The sequence below is a fragment of the Chenopodium album genome, chromosome 6, assembly GCF_948465745.1.
Source record: "Chenopodium album chromosome 6, dcCheAlbu1.1, whole genome shotgun sequence".
Classification (NCBI taxonomy): Eukaryota; Viridiplantae; Streptophyta; class Magnoliopsida; order Caryophyllales; family Amaranthaceae; genus Chenopodium; species Chenopodium album.
Genome location: NC_137839.1, coordinates 54,278,610 through 54,283,482, shown reverse-complemented (window position 1 = coordinate 54,283,482; position 4,873 = coordinate 54,278,610). Strand labels below are relative to the sequence as shown.

The 4,873-nt window shown below is 42.6% G+C and overlaps 1 non-coding gene across 1 annotated transcript; it reads left to right on the top strand.

Moving 5' to 3' along the window:
- Positions 1–299: 299 nt before the first annotated feature.
- LOC145637630 (small nucleolar RNA R71) lies at positions 300–406 on the top strand. Its single transcript, XR_014114393.1, has one exon. It is a non-coding gene; the product is annotated as a small nucleolar RNA R71 (small nucleolar RNA).
- Positions 407–4,873: the final 4,467 nt, after the last annotated feature.

Here is a 4,873-nt window from a genome sequence, read left to right as displayed (position 1 = left end):
TAGCAACAACAGAAACATTAGCTACAGAGTTAGGAGTAGCAGTAAGATTATCTAATTTTTGACAAATAGATGTTAATTGAGCTTGCAAAAAGGATACAGATTCGACATTATGTTTTCCCTTATTTGCAAACCCCCTCGAATTTCCATATTGGGAATTATGTATTGCCATGTCTTCGATAACCTGTCCTGCATCATCCACATTTAAATTCATAAACCTCCCACTAGCTGCCGAATCTAGTACTGATCTGGAAGAATTTCCAAGTCCATTATAGAATGCTTGGATCAATTGCCATTGTGCTAGATTGTGGTGGGGGCACTCTCTCTGTAGATCCTTGAACCTCTCCCAAGCCTCATATAATGTTTCTTCGGCCTCTTGAGCGAAGTTCTGAATAGCACTTCTTAGTACCGCTGTTCTCTCTACAGGATAATATTTATTATAAAAATTCAAAGCAAGAGTTTCCCAGTCAGTAATACGAAGTGCAGTTCTATTCAAACCATTAAACCATAATTTTTCTTTGCCACATAAAGAAAAGGGAAAAAGAATCTCCCTGATTTGGTCCTGCGTAACCCCGGCTTGTCTAATGGTGTTACAATATTGGCAGAAATCTGCGATGTGAAGATTAGGATCTTCACCCTTAGCTCCGCTGAACTGCTTCCTCTCTATCATAGTGATAAATTGGGGCTTGATCTCAAATTGAACTCCATCTAGAGCCGGAGTAGGAGTAAGGTGTGGGAAATCTGTGAGCTTCGGTTGCGAATAATCACTGAATTTCTTCTGGGCCGTCATCTCTGATTCTGAATCTGAAGGAATATCTGTATCACTAGAATATCCATGCCCCATTTAGAAAAAGGTATTGGGCTGTGGATGGCCGTCAGGTCAGTGGCCAGACGATGGATTAGCTTGCCAAATTTCTTGCACTTGTCGCATCTTTTAACCATCTCCATAGCATCCGACTCAAGGGTTGGCCAGAAGTAGAACTGCCTAACCTTAGCAGCCAAGGACCTGGCACCTATATGCGAGGCGCAGTATCCCGCATGAAATTCTTCGAGGACCTATGACCGGGTAAAGTCGTATCCCCTAATAAAAAATAATTACCCAAATCACTAACTAAGGTAGATAGGGAAGTAGGGTCGAACTCCACAGGGAAACAGGTCTTTTTAATTCTAATTAATTAATATAATCTAAATTATCTAAGTAACCAATATTTTAAATGTGAATTCTATACTACGAAGAATGAGTTTAAGAAGAAAAGAATCAATAATAAGGAAACCTAGGGTCACAGGTTCACCAATAATTAATATTCCGGGATAGAACGAAGTAATTAATAATTAACAATGCACAAATAAAATGGTTAACAGGCTCTCGCAATTTATTAACCAACATAGATCTAACAGGCTCTCGCAATTTATTAGACCTAAGTTCCTATTAAAAATAGCCTTTAATATTAAATCAACATCTGCTCGATTCATCAATTCAATATTGATAAACATTCACAATCAAATTACATCTGCTCGATTCATAATCTAATTGCAAAGAATTAAAACAATTTAATAGGAAATAATCATGCAATATCAACAATCAATAATAACAAACTATCCCTTCATATTAATTATGGATCCCCATTAAACCCTAGAATTAAACTACTCACTAATCATCATAACTAAACCAATCAAATAAATAAATAAGAACATAATCAAGAAAACAATAAAAATAGCTGAAATTAAAAAGGGAAGAAATTGTACCAAAACAAATCTGGAATTAATGAAGGAATTAAGAACAAGAGTTTAGAGAGAATTTAAGAGAGAGAAAAATACTAAGTAGAGAGAGAAAGTCTAAGAGAAAAGAAGGTCATTAATTATCCGTACAAAACGTATATATACTCCCCCTAAAACACGAATTAAACTAAGCTTAATCAGGCTCTAGAAAAACACGCGCCCGATCGGGCGAAGGGGGCGCTCGATCGGGCCCGCCTTTTTTCCCATGCCCAGTCTAAAGTGCCGCGCCCGATAGAGCCTACGCTCACCCGATCGGGCGCGCCTTTCCTTGATAGCAGTCATGCGCACAGCCGCCCGATCGGATGTATGCTTGCCCGATCGGGCCCGGTCTTCATCTTCAAGGCTTGGACTTCGATTGGGCTAGATTTCTCGGCCCAATCCATATTTCCTCTCGGGTCTCGAATACATGGTCCAATTGCCTCGTGATCCAAATAACCGAGCCCTTAATCACCGGCTCGATGGCTCTAGCCGGCCTTGGGCTCCAAAAGTGGTCGTGTTCCTCCAATGCTCGTAGTCGCTTCATAAAAATCTCGGGAAAATGCTCCAAAGGTGCAATTCCCTGCAAAACTTAACCAAAACTACAAAAATACTAGAAAACACATATTAGTAATAAAAGTGGCCCTAAAGGGCCAAAAACACTACTAATTATGACCAAGGGACGGGGGTAAAATACTATATAAAATAGACATATCAACCTATTTACCCTTTTCTGGGGTAACACACTTCCATAGGGGCTCAGAAAACCAGTCTTGAAGAGTTCTCCTTGTCTTATCTTGAAGTTTGCACCTTGCTTCTTCAGTACAACCGCCTCCTAAGGTGAATCAGGGAGCGTACCGTCTGTAAGATATACCCGGATGTTGTCCATCTAGGTAGAGCTTCGGTCCAGTACTCCAATGGGGTCTTTGACAGATATGCTTCTCCTTTCCATGACTTCCTAGAAGACTGACCAAGGCGTTTCACAGGAGGCGGATGATGCCAGCTTGGACAGAGCATTTGCCTGATTGTTTGAAGATCTGGGCACCTGACTTAGATGAAATTCTTCAAGTGTCCCAACTTCATTCTTGACCGCCTGGAAATACTTAAGCATGGCCGGATGAGTGGCCTCGTAGTTACCATTGTATTGGTGTACTACCAATTGTGAATCTAAGCAAGCGTCAATTTTCTTTGCCCCTGCCGCCTTGCAATACATGATGTCGGCTATCAGGGCTTCATATTGGGCCTCATTTTTTGAGACTTGGAACTTGAATCATAGTTCATACTCGTACTTGTCTCCTTCAGGAGATTGACAGATAACCCCTACACCAGAACCGTTCATAGTGAAGCTCTCGTCCACATACACTTTCCAAACTTGATTGGTATTGTCCGGAGCAACCGGCCTTGTCATTTCAACAATAAAGTAGGCGAATGCTTGCCCCTTTATTGCATTCCTTGGTTCGTAAGTGATTTCCAAACCTTGCATTTCAATCGCCCATTTGAGCATTCGTCCAGAAGACTCCAAGGTTGTGAGTGGCCGCTTGATCGGTTGGTCTGTATAGACCACTACCGCATGTGCCAAGAAGTAAGGCTTTAACTTCTTGACAGCTATGTTAAGAGCAAAGCCTTTTTCAGCCATGGGGTACCAATGCTCTGCGTTTTTAAGAACGTGGTTGATGAAATAGACTGGGAGCTGGATGCCATCTCTTTCAGCTAAGAGGACAGCGCTGAGGGCATGATTTGAGACACCTAGATACATGAAGAGCTTCTCTTTGGGCAAAAGGATAACTAGCCTTGGTAATGAGTGCAAATGAGTTTTTAACTTTTTAAAGGTCGTCTCAGCATCATCTCCCCATTTAAAGTTAGCCTTCTACCTGATCGCCTGGAAAAAGTAGAGGCACTTGTCGCCTGACTGACTGAGGAATCTCCCAAGGGCCGCCAGGCAACCTGTTAGCTTTTACACTTCCTTTAAAGTATGGGGCGATTGCATGCTGATTACCGCTTGTATTTTTTTGGGGATGGACTCTATTTCCCGTTGGTCAATTAGGATTCTGAGAAACTTCCGAGACTCAACACCAAAGACACACTTTTTGGATTTAGCATGACCTTGTGCCGCCTGAGTGTGGCGAATTTTTCTCGGAGATCAGCAAGGTGATCTGCTTGTTGCTTGGATTTGACTATCATGTCATCAATATACGCCTTTACATTCCTCCCAAATTGATTAATGAAGACTGTATTAATCATTCGTTGGAAAGTAGCAGGCGCATTCTTCAAGCCAAACGACATCACAGTATAATAGAATAGCCCTTTATCAGTCACTAATGATATCTTTTCTTGGTCTTTTTTCCACCGGGGAATCTGATGGAAACCTGAATAGGTGTCCATGAAACTCATCTGGGCATGTCCGGCTATATAGTCGACTAGACTGTCGATCTTCGGAAGTGGATAACTATCCTTTGGACATGCTCTGTTTAAGTCAGTGTATTCAACACACATGCGCCAGGTACCATTCGGCTTTTTCACTAACACAACGTTAGCAACCAAGTCAGGGAAGTTGCATGGCCGAATGAACGTGGCGTCCAGCAGCTTTTTCACTTCAGCGGCTGCCGCCTGACTTCTCTCCTCGCCATGGTTTCTCTTCTTTTGCAGGATGAGCTTCTTTCTAGGGTCCACGATGAGTTTGTGGACAGCAAGATCCGGGCTAATGCCTGGCATCTCTTCCACTTTAAAGGCAAAAATGTCTTTGAAATCTTTCAGTAGCTGGTGCAAGCTTGCACCCAGCTTGGCAAAAGAAACCGTCCCCACCTTAACAGTCCGCTCCGGCCGACTGTTGTTCAGAGGGATATCAATGTGCTCACCAGCAAGCTATGGACGGAGGTCATCAAACCGTTCCCCGGTCAGTTATTGCTATTACTTTTCTTTTTTGACCACCACCAGCTGATCAATCTTTCTTTTCTTGGTGGCTGGTGGGGCCGGATGTTCATCCTTGATTTCATCAAGGTCTATTGATTCATTGCCCCAGCCGGCCGCGGGCTTGACTTCCGAGAGGTGGCATTCTTGAGCCGTCTTCTGGTCCCCGTTAAGGGACCTTACAGTTCCATCATCCTTCTCATACTTAACAAGC